Source organism: Martes martes (genome assembly GCF_963455335.1).
Source record: "Martes martes genome assembly, chromosome: 4".
In the NCBI taxonomy this organism is placed as follows: domain Eukaryota; kingdom Metazoa; phylum Chordata; class Mammalia; order Carnivora; family Mustelidae; genus Martes; species Martes martes.
Genome location: NC_137891.1, coordinates 6,756,404 through 6,774,623, shown reverse-complemented (window position 1 = coordinate 6,774,623; position 18,220 = coordinate 6,756,404).

The following is an 18,220-nucleotide window of genomic DNA, read 5'->3' as shown; positions in this document are numbered from 1 at the left end:
TAGCAGGTACAAGGGCCTGAGGGAGTGAGAGTAGCTCGGTGTTGCCCAAAACCTTTCCAAGGAAGGGGACAGCCCAGCTCCCCCTCAGCCCCTGGGGATAACAACGCGCTGTGCCAAGTCCTGGCAAGGGGTGTGCAAACATGCCAGAGACAACCAGCCAAAATGCAGAACCAAACCAAGGACCTATCTCCACCTGAGGGGGCACAGTGCATCTTGCCTCAGGCAGGAGGGAACCAAGGGTACATGAGAGGGCTGCCATCACCCACCTCCTGGGCTGGAACACCCCCAAGGAGCCTTGACGGGGAGCCAGGCTGGAGGCAGAAGGAGGAATGAACAGGAGAGGTGTTCGCTCTTACTCTAAACAGGTTCGCAAACGCTTTCCTGTAAAGGGCCAGGCAGTAAACACTTCAGACTCTACGGGCCGGGGCAGACCTGCTACAGCCCCTCAGCTCAGCCACCGGAGCGGGAAAGCAGCCAGAGACCACGTGCGAGTGAGTGCATCTGGCAGTGTCCCAATAAAACTTTATTTGCAAGTGAGCAGATTTGGACCACTGGCCTTAATTTGCCACCTCTTGCTCTAGGGCCCCGTCAGGGCTCCCACCCCCAGGCTTCTGATGGGTGGGTGGGTGCGTGGGTGTTACCAGCTGCCCTGAGGCCACTCAACACAGCCCCTGGGGGGCCTGGACCCTGCAGCGGTCACACTTCAGACAAGTGGCCTGAAACTTGCCGGCGTGCTCTTGCCTGCCTCCTTCTCCTGCCACACCGGAGCCTGAGCGCTGCAAGGGCAGAGCCCGGCCCGCCTGCCGTGCATTCTGGCCTTTGCTTGCCTGGTCTGCCTGTGTGCGTCTGGCCCAGGCCATTGGCCTCGCTGAGCTGAGCTCCTCTGCCAACAGGAAGCGGTGGGAAGAGCCCTAGAAGTGAGGCTGGTGTCTGAGCGGCACGCTAAAGGGCTGGGGGTTTCAGGGGGTTGGGGGGGGACTAGGGAAGAAGGGTGCCCCAGGCAGAGGGACGGCACCTGCAGACATCGGGGGCCTGAGCTAAAGCACATTCTCTTTATGAAACAGGGAAAACAAAGAAACAAATCAAAGACCATCTTCCACTTGACGTGGGCCGATGACGGCTTGCCCACCTCTCAAGGTGCTGATGAGGGGCCGAGAGGCAGAGCCTGTGCCGCTGGGACCCTCGATGGGCAGAAGCTGAGATTCAGCGTCTGCAGTTTTGTCAGATCCAGGAGCTCTGTACCCTTCTGGCATCGATTTGCTGAAGCTAGTTCACCTGGGGACATGGTGGGGGGTATGAGGGTTTGCACCGAAGCCTCAGCTGGGAGTCAAACTCCCAATGCGGTCTCTCCCCTGCTGTGGACCACAGCTGAGTCCTGTGGGGAGCATGGCCCCTGGAACTTTCCTCACGGACTCCGGAGCGGCCTGCACAGACCTGGAGGGAGGCTTGCAGCTCTGGGGAAGGGGAAACGGTTTCCTCAGCCTCGGTGAGGCCTGGCCCAGCCTGGCTGTTTGCCAGCAGCACCTGTGAGCCAGAAGGGGGGTGGGGGTGGCAGGGCTGGGCCCCTGGACATAACAGGGAGATGGGGTGCTGTGCTCACAGTTGTGAGGCGCAGCCACAGAGCAGTGACATTTAGTTCTAAAGGCTCAAACAGCCTCACCCGCTCCTCTGGCTGTGAGGGAGCCGGGGAGTTACGGGTGGCAGATGTGACATCCTTGTGGCGCTGGCCCTTTCTGCGTGTACTGGCTCCCCGTGGCTGATGGAACAAACCAGCACAAACTAGGAGGCTTCCAACAACAAGAATGCAGTCTCCTGCAGTTCCGGAAGTCAACGGTCCAGGATCGAGATGTCAGTGGGGTCGGCTCCTTCTGGAGGCCTTGAGGGACCATCACGAATGCCTCTCTGGCTTCCGGTGGCTGCTGGTGGTTCTCAGCCTTCTTCAGCCGGTAGATGCGAGGCCCTGACCTCTGCCTCCAACTCACATGGCTCCCTGCGGTGTCTTCTGGGGTCTCAGCTCCCTCTCCTTTCTCCCTGAGGACAAGTCACGGGACACAGGGCCCACCCTAAACCCCCGGAGGATCTCATCTCAGGATCTTTAACTCAAGTACATCTACAAAGGTCTTATGGCCCTGTAAGGTGACTTCACAATTACCTGGGGTCAGGATGAGGACATACGTCTTCTGAAGACACAGTTCAACCTACCAGAGTGGACGTGGGCACCGTGCAGCCTCTCCCTGTCCCTACTCCCGCTGGCACCCCAGTCCTGATCCAATCCTTCACTACTTCTTTTGGGATCTTCCTCTGGGGTTTTCCACCAGGAAAGGCATCCTGTTAGCCTGGTGGCCACCGCACAGTCCTGGGGGCTGGGTTGGGAGACATTTGTGTGAAGGCTTGGGGGATGAGAGGCGGGAAGCTGATAAGATCAGAATCCATTACCCTCCCACAATTTTCTTGCTCCGAAGAAAGTCTTCTCTCTGTGAGTGAGCTTTCCCAGAAAAGATCGCTAAAACAATGGCCTAAAAGCTCTTCTCAAAAACCACACCTAAAAACAGAAGCCTTCTCTCTAGCCATCTTGACTCCCTGGCGAAGACAAAAATGAAAAAATCAAAGGAAAGTCGAGTGAGTCGAGAGAGAACGAGCTAAGAGAGCGGGTTCCAGCTGCTGGTTTGCGGGGCTGGGGCTCTCTCGTGGGCGGCAGGCTTCTCCCCTTCTCTCTCTCTCTCTTTTTTTCTTTTGGTCTGGACTGGTTTGATTTTCTCCTCTTCTTATTTTTCATTTTTTAAAATTTTATTTGAGAAAGAGAGAGAGTAAGTGGGGGAGGGGCAGGAGAGAAAGAAGGTCAAGCAGATTCCCCGCTGGGCGCAGAGCCTGATGCAGGGCTCCATCCCAGGACCCTGAGACCATGACCTGAGCTGAAATCAAGAGTCAGATGCTTAACTGGCGGACCCACCCAGGCGCCCCTCTCCTCTACTTTTTTAAAGAGAGGGAGCATGTGAACATTAGGGTCTAGACGCCAGGCCAGCAGCTTCGGGCAAGTGGCTGTAGCCACTCAGGGCCTTATCTCCTCTTCTGGGAAATGGGCACAACGTCTGCTTCTTCACGGGATCGTCCAGAGCGTAAATAAGGAAGACCAAAAAGGTCCTGCCCGATGCCTGACACATGAGACGTGTTCAGTCGCATTTGCTATTATAACTTCTCTTAAGTCTACTAACATCTGATGAAAAGGGCATGATTGTCTTTTCCAGATTTGGACACAGCCTCACAGAGGTGAGGTCGCTGGGTGGGGTGGAGCCTGGACAGACCCCCAGCCCAGTCCTCCCCTCCTTTTGATGCCCTCTTCCCCCACTGACCCTCCTTTCCTCCACCCTTCCTTCTCTCTGTAAGGTCAAGGTTTATGGCCCCAGTGGGGGCCTGAGTGGGGGCAGAGGAGGTGTTCGGGGCACAATGCCGGATTTGGAGTCAGGGGCCTGGGGTTAGGCTGGACTCTGCAGGGTGTACCTGGGCAGGGTCTCCCAGTCGGGACCTCTTTTCCTTCGCTATGCTGGGCTGTGACAGGAACCCCTGTCAGGTCAGGAACCCTGCCCTCACCACCTGTGAGGGCCTACGTGAGGTCCCGCAGGGGGTGACGGACCCCACTTTGTATAGGTACAGACCCCGATAGTTTGCAGGCCTCATCTCCAGCCAGATGTTGCCAATGCACCTTGTATGTCACTAGGTACTAGGCCCCCAACCCAGCCCACCCTGGCCCTGTCCCGTCTCATAGAGGTACCTGCACACACGGTTGTCCAAACCCTCTCCACGCCTCACCTGTACTCTGGCCTCTCTAGAAAGGAGCTAACAGCATCAACAGTTCTTCTGGTCTGTTTCCTTCCTCCTTTTTTCCCCAATATCAATGGGAGAGGCTGTTTTAAATTTTTTTATGATATATTTATTTAATGTTCCTAAAGGGAGGCAGTTCTCTAGAAAAGGGCCATTCGTCAATGCCACCTGATCTTTGTACGTGCTGTTCCCTCTGCCTGGGTCGCCCTTCCTCCATATTTCAGTGAGGTCCCACCAGGCCTTCAACATGTGGCTCAGCCACAGTGTCGCCATCTTCTGCAGCCCCGCCTGGCTTGGGCACTCTGCCGGTCGCTTTCATCTCCTGCCTGCACGGGGCTCTGAACTCCACTTGTCTGTGTCCTTGTCCTGGGCAAGCGCCATCAGCAGGGCCCATGACTTCTGTCTCTCTCGGTTCTCAGTCCCCACCACCATGGGGAGTGAGGGAAAGAGGCGTCACCCCCCTGTCTCTGCTCCAGTCAGCCCTGACGACCAGCCATGGAGGCTCCAGAACGCAGATCAAATGTGTCTGCTTCAAATTAAGCCCATATTCTGGTCTAGTGGGGGCAGGGCTGTTTCTTAGCCAATAAATATTAATAAGAAAAATAAACCAATCTTTTAGGCTTCTTCCCCCCAGCTGCCACCCCGGGGTCATAAATTATGTACTGCCTGAGTCTGTTTTGACAGTTGTGATAAAGTGGGTTTCAGATGCGGAGAGCGTTTCTCCTGAAAGATTGCAGCATTGTGCATTTTCCATACAGCAGCCCCCCACCTCCTGTGCGCCCACCTTTTTCCTGTCTAGGAGGACGATTTGACGAGAGTAGCTATTTTTCTACTCCGGGGCCGTCTCTGTCACCTCTTTGCCAAACAGACACTATGATTTATTTTATTTTATTTTATTTTAAACTTCGGGCTCTTATCACAAAAAGCTGGGAAGATTTTAACAGGCAAAAAGGATAGCCTCCCTGCAGCGGGTGTGAGGGGACATCCCAACAAAGTCCAGCCCATCACTGAGGGCCTGGATGAAGGTCCTGCTTCCTTCTGACCCTCCTACCCCTCCTTGACCTCTTGCACATTCACAGTTAGGACTAAGGGATACCTTTGAATCTTCCCTCCTCTTCGCTGCTTTCCATCTGCTTGGGGCAGGGCCATGCTCTGCTCCTGTCCCCAGCAGCAGTCGGGAGCACACCTGTCTATGCTGCTGCGCATGCCCAGTCCTGCTCGTCTGGACTCACCTGCACTTTCTCCCTCTGCCACGGCTGTATTATTTGCCTGCGGTACAGGACGTAGGATCCGGGGTTCCCTCAGTGAAGATTTTTATGTATTTACACCTGTGTAATCTCGAGAACAGGGCAGAGGTGTCCAGGACCCAACAGTTAGCTCCCTGATGCCCACTCAGTGGGTGCGCAAGGGCACATGTACCCCAACTCCTGTCAAGATCACCTCCACCTGCTCTCAAATGTTTTGTAAACGGAATTATACAGCATGCACACTTTGAGTCTAGATATATTTTTCTTCTCACCACGATGTCCATGAGAAAATTAAGTTTGTTGTATTGAGTGGTAGATTCTTTTTCATACTAGGAAGTATTCTGCTCTCTTAGTTCTTTCCAGCTGCTGTAACAAAACAGCACACGGACGGTAGCTTAGGGACAACAGAAATTATTTCTCACAGTTCTGGAGGCTGGAAGTGGGAGATCAAGGTGTTGGCAGTTTCAGTGTCTGGGGAAGGACCAAGCCCTGGTTCACAGACAGCTGTCTTCGTGCTGTGTGCTCACAAGGTAGAAGATAAGTGAGCTCTCTGGGGTCTCTTTTTATAAGGGCACCAGTCCCATTCACGAGAGCTCTACCTTCATGACCTGATCACCCCTAAAGTTCCCACGTCCCCATACCATTTCACTGGGGATTAGATTTCAGGAGATGAATTTCAGAGGGATGGAAACATTCAGTCTGTAGCATAGATAGGTAGATAGATAGATAGATACATAGATATTTATATCTAATAGATAAATATCTATCCCCGCTACATATACTGGTTTTGTGCATAATATTATGAATATTCTTGCACATGTCTTTCGGGGAAACAGATTTTCCTTTCTCTTAGGGACACAGCTAGGAGTAGAATTTCCAGACTGTAAGGTATCTATGTTTCTAAAATAATTGAAACCATTGATACTCTACCAAGGATGGAGGAGAACTCTAGTTACTCCATATCCTCACCAACACTTGCTAGTGCTAGACTTGTGTGTGTGTGTGTGTGTGTGTGTGTATTTGGTCCATTTTTTACATCGTGTTCTCAGTCTTCGATTTGAAGGAGTTATTTGCATATTCTGGGTAGGAGTCCTTTTCCACATATAAGTGCTGCGGGGATCAATTCCCAGTCCCTGCCTTGTTTTATCATTCTCTTAATGGTGTCTTTTGATGAACAGAAGTTCTTCATTTTAATGGAGTCCCATTTATCAATCTTTTCTTTTATGGCTAGTGCTTTTTGTGGCATGTTTAAGAAATCTTTGTCTACCCAAAGGTCATGAAGATATTCTCCTATGTTTTCTTCTAGAAGCTTCATTGCTTTACCTTTCACATTTCGGTTTATGGACCGTGTCAAATTAATTTTTATGTACTGTGTGAGGTTCACCTTGACTTTTGAAATAGCCTCTTCCTTGGTACTGGCCTAAGCTTCCTATCTTAAATTAACCTAATTTTTGTTGTTGGCATGATGTTCCATTCTAAAGCCAGGTCTGATCACATGACTTTTCTGTATTTCTCTGACCATAACATCTAACGTCCTTAGCGTGCTGTCAGACACATACTTCCAGGCTCAGATACTTAACTTTCTAGATTTATCACCTATTAATAACCTGCATGGACATTATACTCCAGCCAAAAAAACTTTTCTAAATATCTACTGTTACGGGTTAAATTGTTTCCCTTCCACCTCCAAAGATATATTGAAGTCCTAAGCCTCAGTACCTCATAATGTGACCTACTCCAGGCAAAAAGTTAAGTAGTTTATCTTGGCAGACTTTTTCCTATCTGTGACAACCTCCATGGTTCTTGTTTAGATATCTTCTACCGAGTAACAAATTACCCCAAAACCTAGTGACTTAAAATGATAATTTTTTTATTACCTCTCCTGATTCTGTGGATCATCAGGTCTCAACGGGGTGTTTCTGGTCTGGTCTTTGACATGGTCAAAGTCACACAGCAGCTGGGGTGGAGTCATTGAAGACTCAACTGAGCTAAACATACAAGACATCATTACCCACTTCTGGTGCTTTGGTTGGGATGGAGAGAATACCCGGGGATGGTGGGCTTCTCTCTTCATGTAGAGACGTGGGCTTCCTCACACCATGGCAGCATGATGGTCATCAAATTGCTTACGTGGAATCCGGTTCCATAAGAATGAATGTTCCAAGAAGCCAAGGAGGAATTGACAAGGTTTCTTCTGACTCAGCCTCAGAAATCAGGCAGAATCACTTTCTCCATAGTCTATGGGCTAAAATCACCAGATCAGCCGAGGTTCAAGGGCAAGGATTCTACAAGAGTTTGAATACTGGGAGGCATGACTTGCTAGGGCCCATGGAGAGACTAGTTAGGATAGCTCTTTAGTGTATCTTCCTTTATCTGTGGATGGATGGTCTTTTGTCCCCAAAAGGACATTTATTAGACCACTAATTCATTCTATAGTCAATTTCCCATTATAGAAGCTATGCCCATCCTGATATGTCAATTAAGAAAGGACAGAGACAAGTGCAAAGGATGGCCTAAAACTCTTCCTTCAAATAGTATAAACTCAACAACATAGGCATGTCTCCCAAACTGCTGTACAACACACCACACTGTTAACTAATGGTCCATGAGGAGGCATCTAGAATGATGTCGGTGTGTATTTTGAAATATAGAAAACAGAAAGCTCCTAGATATTAACTTGGAACTTGAGATTAATAAACAGTAGAATAAATGGTCTCATTCTAATCTCATTGTAATAATTAGCATTTTCATTATACTCAACAGAGCTCATCAAAACAACCATGTAATGGAATTAAGATGTATTGTAGACATTTTAGGAGGATAGATGGGGTTTCAGAGAAGTGGACTGATCCACCCAAAGAAAGAGCTCTTCATAGCTGAGTGGAGGTTCAAATCTAGTGTGATGCAAAGTCCACTGTTCCTTTGACTATAGTGAGTTTCTTCGGACAGCAGGTTTGTATCATGTCTGAATCATCCCCTTCCCATATCTGCACAGAGATCACTAATCAATCATGGGTGTCTATCCTGCTGAACTGAGACATTCTCATAATCTTTCTCAACCCAGCACTCACCTTATCTCTTGAGGCTCAAGATGACACCTCCTTGCCATCCTGATACTCTGTGTGCTGTTGGGAGGGTGAGAAAGACCCTAACGGGGTCTCAGGCTATGTTCTGGTGGCTCTCTCCACCAGAACTGGAAGGATTGCCTCTTCTTTGATCGCAGTATTATTAAACGTGAGGGATATTCTCTGTTTACTCAGTGATAAGAAGCACATTCATACACACGCATTTTAACATTTCCAACTCGGGGTGTATCTTACAGTGAATGTAGTGCTGTTTCTTTCCCCTTTGGACAACCGCTGTTAAATTGATGGTATGGTGTTCAACTGGCAACATCTTAGAATGAGGAAATATATCCATTAATTCATTTATGTGTGCATTTGTCTAATAAGTATTTATATGTGGCTACTCCATATGAGGTGGGTTCTGAGCAATTAACCTACATCAGTGAACATGGCCCAAACTCAGTGTTTGAAGACAATTTTCTAACCTTGATATGACTGACATTTGGAGCCAGACAATTGTGTGTGTGTGTGTGTGTGTGTGTGTGTGTGTGTGTGGTAGCAATTGGGGGGGTGGTTATCCTGTGTGTTATAAGATGATTAGCAAAGTAATTGGCCTATACACATTAGATACCAGGAATATTCCCCCCCTAGTTGTGACAGCCAAAATATCCCCAGATGTTGCCAAATGTCCTCTGGGGTATGCGAATCACCCATCATCCTTAGTTGAGACCCACTGCTCTGGAAGTCTGCTCTCTGGGTCATTGTAATCTTTGTCTTTGGTCTCCTATCACCCCATCATGGATTGAGAAGCTGGATTTAGGTGCTTTGTTTTTTACCATGTGCCTTAGGATTTGGGTAATAACTACTATTTTTAAGTTACCTACTGTGTGCTGGACACAGGCCAGGCTCTTTGCATATCTTAACTCTTTGAATCCTGATCCGGGGGCCGTGGTGTACAAAGAGGGGTTAGTGATGTGGGCTCTTGCACCACGTGAGCACAACTCCTTGGCTGGCTGCGTGTCCTCCTGGGTAAAGTAACTATTCTCTGCCTCACTTTCTCCATCTGAAAAATGGGAGCTCTAAGAGTAGACATTATAGGAATTAAAATCTTAAAATAATGAAAATATTTAGAACAATCCAGGGCACCTAAGAAGTGCTCGTAAAACCAGAGCTTTAATTCTTAAACTCAGTGATACGGGCGCTACTGTCTCCGTCTTTCCAATAAGGAAATTGAGTCAGGGAGGTTGAATTGTGCAATTTACACAGTGAGGTGGGTGGCAGAGCTGAGATTCAAACACTGCCCTACCTGATTTCAAAGCTGGTGGAAAAACTGGGAGCTTGTGGTTCCTTTCCTAGGCTGGGCTCCAGCGAGGCTCACGGGCCAGCTGCCTGCCAGACCATAGCAGTCCCCACAGCTGGGGACGGAGGCCCGCGTGCACTGCTTTAGTCAGTCAGCGTCACTGGGGTCACGGGCTAGAGCACTCGGGCAGCGCTGTGAAACAAGTAATGGGAAAACACCGTGGACTGTGAAAAAAGTCAATGAGAAGCACACAGAGTGAAAGGTGGAAGATAACAGACGGGAACCAATATAGAAGACAGATGCCGGCACCTTTCAGGAGCTTAGCGGGTGACCAAGGTCAGCTTTCTCATCACAGGCTCTGTGTGCACTCTTGGCCCGCCCTGAGGTTTTGGCGAGCGCCTGTCTGCTGGACTCTGGCTGTGGCTCCCCTTCCTCGGAGCAGGCTGTGTTTGTAGCTTATAGGTTTATTCCTCTCACTTCCACGAAGATGCTCCTGCCGGGGTTTGGAACCACTTGGGGCTGGGACCCGCACCCTTGATTATTGCTTGTTCTCTGGAGGAACCAAGGATCACTTCTGATTCTCATGGAAATCCTCTGACTTAAAGTCTTCTTCATAGTGAGAAAATGGAGACAGTGAGAATAATGAGCTTGGGCCTGGGGGACCTATGGTCAGGGACGGACAGGACATTCGCTGCTACTCTTCCCATAGCTAGTCACACAGACGGATACACAGCAAATATCCATCACGTGTGAGGCACTCAGTCCTTCATTCATCTTTTTTTTAAAATTTTAAATTCTTTTTTTATTAACATATAATGTATTATTAGCCCCTGGGTAACAGGTCTGTGAATTGCCCGGTTTACACTTCACAGCACTCACCATAGCACATACCCTCCCCAATGTCCCAACCACCCTCTCCCTACCTCCCCACTCCCCCACCCTGTAACCCTTAGTTTGTTTTGTGAGATTAAGAGTTTCTTATGGTTTTTCTCCCTCCCAATCCCATCTTGTTTCATTTATTCCTTTCCTACCCCCCAAGCCCCCTACATTGCCTCTCAACTTCCTCATATCAGGGATATCATATGACAATTGTCTTTCTCTGATTGACTTATTTCGCTCAGCATAATACCCTCTAGTTCCACCCACGTCATCGCAAATGGCAAGATTTCATTTCTTTTGATGGCTGCATAGTATTCCATTGTATATATATACACCACATCTTCTTTATCCATTCATCTGTTGATGGATATCTAGGTTCTTTCCATAGTTTGGCTATTGTGAACATTGCTGCTATAAACATTCGGGTGCACGTGCCCCTTTGGATCACTACATTCGTATCTTTAGGGTAAATACCCAGTAGTACGATTGCTGGGTCATAGGGTGGCTCTATTTTCAACTTTTTGAGGAACCTCCATGCTGTTTTCTAGAGTGGCTGCACCAGCTTGCATTCCCACCAATAGTGTAGGAGAGTTCCCTTTCTCCACATCCTCACCAGCATCTGTCATTCCTTCATTCATCTTTGACCCTCAGTACATGCTGACCACCTGCTGAATTTCCTGATCCCATGAGGCTGAACGGCTGGATTAACACTTGAGCCTGTTGCCTTGCACTGTTCATTCCTGGGGCACATGTATATGCGCACTTGCTCTGGTCTAGGCAGAGCTTAGCTGTTGGGGATCCACGGAGAAGCTGGAGTTAGTCCTGCCCTCGTGGGTCTCCCAGTTTGGTGCCTGGGACAGACTGAGAAGCAGTTACTTTCCATCTGACAATGGCTGATACGTGTATCAGGCAGTATTGGGACAAATACTTGCTGTTTGTTTTCAGATGTGAGTCTTCCTTTTCCAGGTGGATGGTGATCCCTTGCAGGCTAGGAGTTCCCCTCTGCTCTTTCACGGGCCCTACTGATGGCAATTTCGGGTTTAGAATGTTATTACTTGTTCAGGAGCAACAAGTATCTGGGCCAGGCCCTCCTCTGGGAGCCTGGGAGAGAGAGTGAATGGATTCGGGGCATGGTGTGGCCCGTGATGAAGAAGGAAACCGACCATGTGTTCAGTGAGATCCAAAGGGATGTGGAGACCTCAGCGGGATCTGAGCAGCCCCATTGTGTCTATGGGGATTGTATCAGTTCACCATTAATGTGTAACAAACCTCTCCCAAACTCAGCATCGTAAGGCAGTAAGTGCTAACTGCTGTTAATGGGTTTAGAGGTCAGCTGTACTTTTCTTCTGGCCTCAGCCAGGCTCATGCACACACCTGCACTTAGGTGTGGCTCCTGTAGGCAGTTCTGCTAATATCTTCTGGGCTCACTCACAGGGGTCAGCTGCCATGGGCCAGGGTAGATTGACCCAGGCTTACCCAGGGCTCCCTCCCCTTTCCACATGGTCCCTCACCACCCGCCTGCCTAGACTTTTGAGGCCTGGCTGGAAAGCCCACCCCACATTACTCTTGCTGCATTCCATTGACCAAAACAACTCACAAAGCCATCCCGGGTTTGAGAGATGGAACATAGATTACTTTTTTTTTTTTAAAGATTTTATTTATTTTATTATCAGAGAGAGAGAACAAGTAGGGGAAGCAGGAGGCAGAGGGAGAAGCAGACCGCCCGCTGAACACGGAGCCCGATGTGGGACTCCACCTCAGGACCTTGGGATCATGACCTGAGCCGAAGGCAGACGCTTAACTGACGGAGCCCCCCAGGCATCCCATAGATTTCACTTCTCTGTAGCGGGAGCTGCCAAGCTACGCGGTAAAGGGGGTGGACACAGGCAGACTCTGGGAGGCCAGGGCTTGGCTTGTAGTCAGTTAACCACAGGGGTGAAGTGAGAGGAGTCCGCTGGGGGGACAGACCCTACTTCTGGAAAACTGACTCAACCTGAAACACCGCCTGAGCCAGGGGCTGGCAGCACTAGGTCCAGGACTCCTGCATGGTAAAGACACCAGTGAGGAATGCTTTGATGTTACACCCAAGCAGGCTGGGCTGACTTCACACCTAAACCGCCTCAGCACCTACTTCCAAGCAGGCCTGGGCAGAGGAGTGTCTGCAGGGGTTTGTGGGATTTCTGCATCTGCCAGGTTGGGTAGAAATAGGTCCCGTATCTCTCATTTGCCAGCTGTTGACTTGGGCTACATACCTCAATCCCTCTGGATGTCTCTTTCTTCCTCTGCAGAGTGGCCGGTCCTAAGGAGCAGTCTTCGTTCACAGTAGTGAAGACGTCAGTGAAACCACACATGTAAATGCTAACATGGTCTAGTAAGAATAAACATCTACAAACAGGATTTCATTTAAAAATCATGTAGTTTTTTAGTCTTTAATCTGATACCCAAATTTTGTACTAAAAACATCCTCAGGTTTGGAGAAAGGTGAATCAGAATGAAAGTTTAGATCTATTACCAGGCTGGGCTTTGTGTAAATGAGCTTAGCATATACCTCCTGTCTCTGGGGAATAACCACATTCCCATTCTAGTCAAATCATGCTCAACCCACAAGGTTTGTGTGGGATTAAATTCTTGGAGCCCCTGCTTGGTCCTAGGGACCTATTCTGCCTCTTCTCTGGCCACATTGTTTAGTCCAAGGCTATGCATGCGAGTCACACTGGACTCCAGTTTCTCTCTGAGATTTTGCTTCCACGATCAAGAAGGAGGTCTTCTCTTTCTGTGGAGTCCTGAGATTTCAGGACCGTGTAAATGGAGCTTGGGGGGGCTTCTTGCCATGGTGGAGATAGATGCTATCAGGGACTAAAGCCAAGCTGAGGCCAGCAGTGCTGAGAGTTAAGAAAGATTGAGTCTTGATTCAATGGTTGAACTCCTGGATCTGGCTTTACCTGACCTCAAATCTACCCTTGGACTTCCTGGTTATAGAGACTATTTTTTATTTTTAATTTTTAAAATTTTTGGTGTAAGTTTATTTGAGCTGGTTTTCTATCTGTTGGAACTCAATGGTACTAAATAACTTGTTGTGTGGCTTCTGAGTCTCAATGTTCTCATCAATAAACTATGGAAAGAAGCACCTCTTTCTTACAGTTGTTTGTGGGTGAAATGCACGCCGCCTGGGTGGTGCAGACAGTGAAACTTTCGACTCTTGGTTTCTGCTCATGTCATGATCTCAGGACTATGAGATCGAGCTCTGCGTTGGGCTCTGCACTCAGTCTGCTTGAGTTTCTCTTTGCCCCCCTGCCCCTACTGCTCACGCTCTCCCTCTCTCTCTCTCTCAAATAAATAAATCTTTTCAAACAATGCATGTCTTCAGACACTAGCAGATTGCCTAGTGCTGGAAAGGCTGACATGAGCCAGACCAACAAGGGTCTAGGATACTAGGCTCATTGATCTAGACTTTTTATCACCAGTGGGATGCTATGGAAGTCTTCCTATCTTGTTCATTGTTGTAAATCCTCCAGCTTCCATGACCATTGTTAGCAGAGAAAGGCCAGGACTGGTTCGATTATCTCAAAAGGTAGGGGTTTGGAGGCAAGAGGGAATTAGGTTCCAAGGAGGGAATAGAGAAGTGAAGAGACACTTTAGACTATCAAGATGACCATAATCTGCTCATTTTGTACACACTTCTTGTTTATTAAACATTCTTATTGACTTGAGTTTCTCAGGACTCTGTAGCCGACAGGAGTGATTTATAGTAACTGAATATCCATTTGCTGAGTGGCTATTTGAGGGTTGATTGTGCTTAAAGAAATCCATTGTCAAGCTTTCTCTCTTCAAAGTCTATTGCCAAATGCAGAGCCACAATTTGTCCAATAAGCGTTTGTATTGGGAGGAGCTTTCCATGCAGTTTCAGTACTTAAATTTCAGCTGACTTTATTTGACTAGGTATTCGTTGATTATCTAATATACCAGGCACTGTGCTTGGCATTGGGAAAAGAAAGATGAACAGCCATGGATGGTTCAGAATTTCTAAGACATTTAAAATAAAGTGGACTGAGAAATAGATAGTGGGTAACATTTTCACAAAAAGTCACCTTAAGAAGACTTAGCATTTATTGAGCAACTACATGGGGGCAGACCCTCTGCAGGGTCCTTGCCAGAAGTCATCCCACAAAAACCACACAGCCACCTTGAAAGGCTCTCGTTCCCAGTGTACCTCTGAGAGAATTTAGGATCAGAAAAGTTCAATTGATGGGTCCAAAATGTTGCAGAGACTCCAGGTTTCCTACTGAATACCCCGTCTCCTTTTTTCTTTGATTGCAGAAGCCTTCCATAGATTGCTGGGGGTGGCAATGGCTCAGTTATGGAAGTGTATGTTCTATTCTCTTGCAGATGAGAACAGCCGAGGAGACAGATGAAGACATTTTTGGCTAAGGTTTGGGGGAACTCTATGAAGGGAGATAATTTGACTAAGAGAAACATCCTTTTCCTGGTTCTTTACTGCCTCTTCTTGCTTGGGACAAGGATGTCTTGGCTGGAGTACTTAGAGGCTTCTTGGACTACAAAGTGAACTTGAGAACGGAAATCACAAGCAAAGTGGGATGGAAGGAATGATAGAAGTCCGAGCCCTTTCTCACCATGGAGCCACCAGCAGACCTGGGATTGCCCACCCAGACTCATTTTCATGACAGAAAATGACCACCCTCTCCTTTACTCCAACATTCTGGCTTCCTGTTCTACCCAGCCAAGTCTAGTTGCTAAGGTCACATAGCTAGTACGTAGTAAAGCTGGGATTTGAAAAGACGTCTTTCTTAATTGAAAGTCATTTCATTAGCCACAGCACCGTTTGGTCACCCAGAACATTGCCTGCCTGCCACTGTGATCGCTACTGAAGATATGGAGGTGAGTGAGACCACACGATGGAGATATAACATACGCTAGAGGCACTGGGAGAGAGAACAGGTAATGACCTGGGTCACAGAAGGAAACTGCAGAGAATGCAACATTGGCAGGAGTGGAAATGTTTGAGATCACCAGCAAAGAGGAGGGGAAAAGGCATTCAAGACAGAAGATACAATGTATTCAAAACAGCCACATGGCTCAAGGTTGTGGTCAGAGCTGGTACAGGGCAGAACGTCCTTACCCTTATAGCTATGTGTCTTTTGATTAGGCAGTTTCATGAGCACATAAGTCAGCTTTTGCTGTGTAACAAACCACCCCATAACACACTGATTTAAAACAAGACGCCTTTCATTTGCTTATAATAATCCCGTAGGTCAGCAATTGGGCTGGTATCCTGGTCTCTGCAGGGCAGGTCTCCTGGACTGGCCAGATGCTTCCAGGTCCCAAATGATGAGATAAAGACCTCGAGATCACTCTATAATGCAGTGCTTTCTGGTGGCCCTTTCTTAGAAAACATAGGCTGTCATTGTGTTTTGTTGCTAACCAGCTCTGAAAAGTCAATTTGTCTTTTTCCTGTTTTTCCATCGACCTACAACTAGCATTTGTTACAACATACATAGGTCAATGATTGCAAATTATTTAGGAAGGAAGGAGATTCTGAATAGTGGAGCAATGAGAGAAGTAATTTATGATGTATTAAAGTTTAAATAACGGCTCAGCATTTTTACCTAAAAGTCTTGTCTTTGCTAAGGCTGTCCTCAGATCTGTTGTTTTTATGGGTAAGATCTTATTGCTGCTCATCACAGCCTCTGTGATGATACAAGTTTGCATACTCTCTTTAAAGAACAGAGCATTGTGAACAGAGAATCAGATTAAAATGGAATATTTAGTTAGATTGAGAAAATACATTATATAGACTGACAATCTATAAAATCCAAAATAATCTCACAAAATCCAGGAAAAAAATATAAAAATATTTCTTCTTCTTCTTCTTCTTCTTCTTCTTCTTCTTCTTCTTCTTCTTCTTCTTCTTCTTCTTTTTCTTCTTCTTCTTTTGTATTAACTTCTGGGCACACTTCTATAACATGCTTTCCCAAAGATTTTGGGTGCATGTTCTTTTATTGCCTCTTCACAGGACAAAAATTTTGTATTAATTTCTAATGATGCAATAGAAATATTATTCAACCTCTCTCTTAGCATGGTGGATTAAAACAGTTTTTACTGATCATTAAGAAAAGTTCTTTTTAGCATCTCAACCCATGGTTGGTCATGTCATATAGTTTTTAGGGTTGTTAACAATTTGGGGAAAAATCTATCTAATTTCTGCAATAGATTTTCTATAAGATTGCAGGGCATTTTAAATTGTCTTTCTTTTTTTTTTTCTTTTTAAAAGAGATTTTATTTGTTTATTTGATAGAGAGAGAGAGACAATGAGAGAGGGAACACGAGCAGGGGGAGTAGGAGAGAGAGAAGAAGGCTTCCCGCTGAGCAGGGAGGCTGATGCGGGGCTCGATCCTGAGGCCTTGGGATCATGACCTGAGTCTATGGCAGATGCTTAATGACTGAGCCACCCAGGTGCTCCAATTTTCTTTTTTTCTTTAAAAAAAATTAATTATTTGAGAGAGAGGGGTTGAGCACCAATGGGAGGCAAAGGGAGAAGCAGACTTCTGCTGAGTAGGGAGCAGGATGTGGGACTCTATCCCAGGACCCCCAGATCATGACCTGAGCCAAAGGCAGATGCTTAACCGACTGAGCCACCCATGTGTAACACCTAAATCTTAAATCATCTTTGATTTACTGACACTTTGATTTACTGACAGCTTGTAATGATTTGCTCTTGTGGTAGTATGTTTGGATTTGACCTCCATTGATGTCAGCACTTTGTTTCAAATCTGCCAGAAATTTGAATATCTTCCTAATATATGCAGAGAATTCAGTCTCTTACATTGATCAAAATATCAAACAATCCAAGAGCCTATGCATTATTTCTATGAAGAGAGTCACAATTACCACATTTAGTGTGATCTAAATGTTATTTCCATTATAATTTGCTTTTAAATGCCAGGTTAATTTCTAGTGCTTTTTTTCCCCCTCATATTTTCATTTTGTTTCCATTAATTCTTAATTGAATTTCTTCTCATTTCCTTAGCAAATAAATTTCACATTGATAAAAGAATGTATCTTTCATAAACACCCAATTCAGGAACCTGTGATTTCTTTCTTTCTTTCTTTTTTTTTTTTTTGAGAGGAGAAGGGAGTTGAGGGAAATTGGAAGGGGAGGTGAACCATGAGAGACTATGGACTCTGAAAAACAACCTGAGGGTTTTGAAGGGGCGGGGTGGGAGGGTGAGGGAACCAGGTGGTGGGTATTAGGGAGGGCACAGATTGCATGGAGCACTGGGTGTGGTGAAAAAACAATGAATACTGTTACGCTGAAAATAAATAAAAAATTTAATTAAAAAAAAAGTTAGAACCTGTGATTTCTTATTTATTTTATTGAAACATTCCAAAATGCCTTTTCAAATTTCAGTTGAAATGGTGTATTGAAGTTTTATCAACTTTTTGAATACGGTTTTTGCCATTGTTGTTGTTGTTGTTCTACATTTTCTTGGTGCTCAGGTTTCTCTTCTGTCTTCAAAAATACATGCCAGAGCACTTTAAATGTCTTTTTGCCCATGTGCAAGTCCTAAATAACTTTATAACGACCAGGCCACCTTATCACCCTTAAAATCTTTAGGGAAAAATCCAAGATGGCCTGTGTGTATAAAATAACACAACTACAGTTTGGACCTGAAAGGAAACTATCTAATGAAGCTGAATACCAAAGCTGTCACCAGCCTCTGCACTGTGGGGGCAGTTTTTTCATCAACAGAATCAAGGGAATGAGATGCTCTCTGCACATCTTGCGCCATTTTTAAAAGTATTTTTGAAGGGCACGTGGAAGCTTTTGTTCTCCATAATATAGCCATGTTTCCATTATGTCATTCAAGGTCAGGCTACAATAGTCCAAAAAC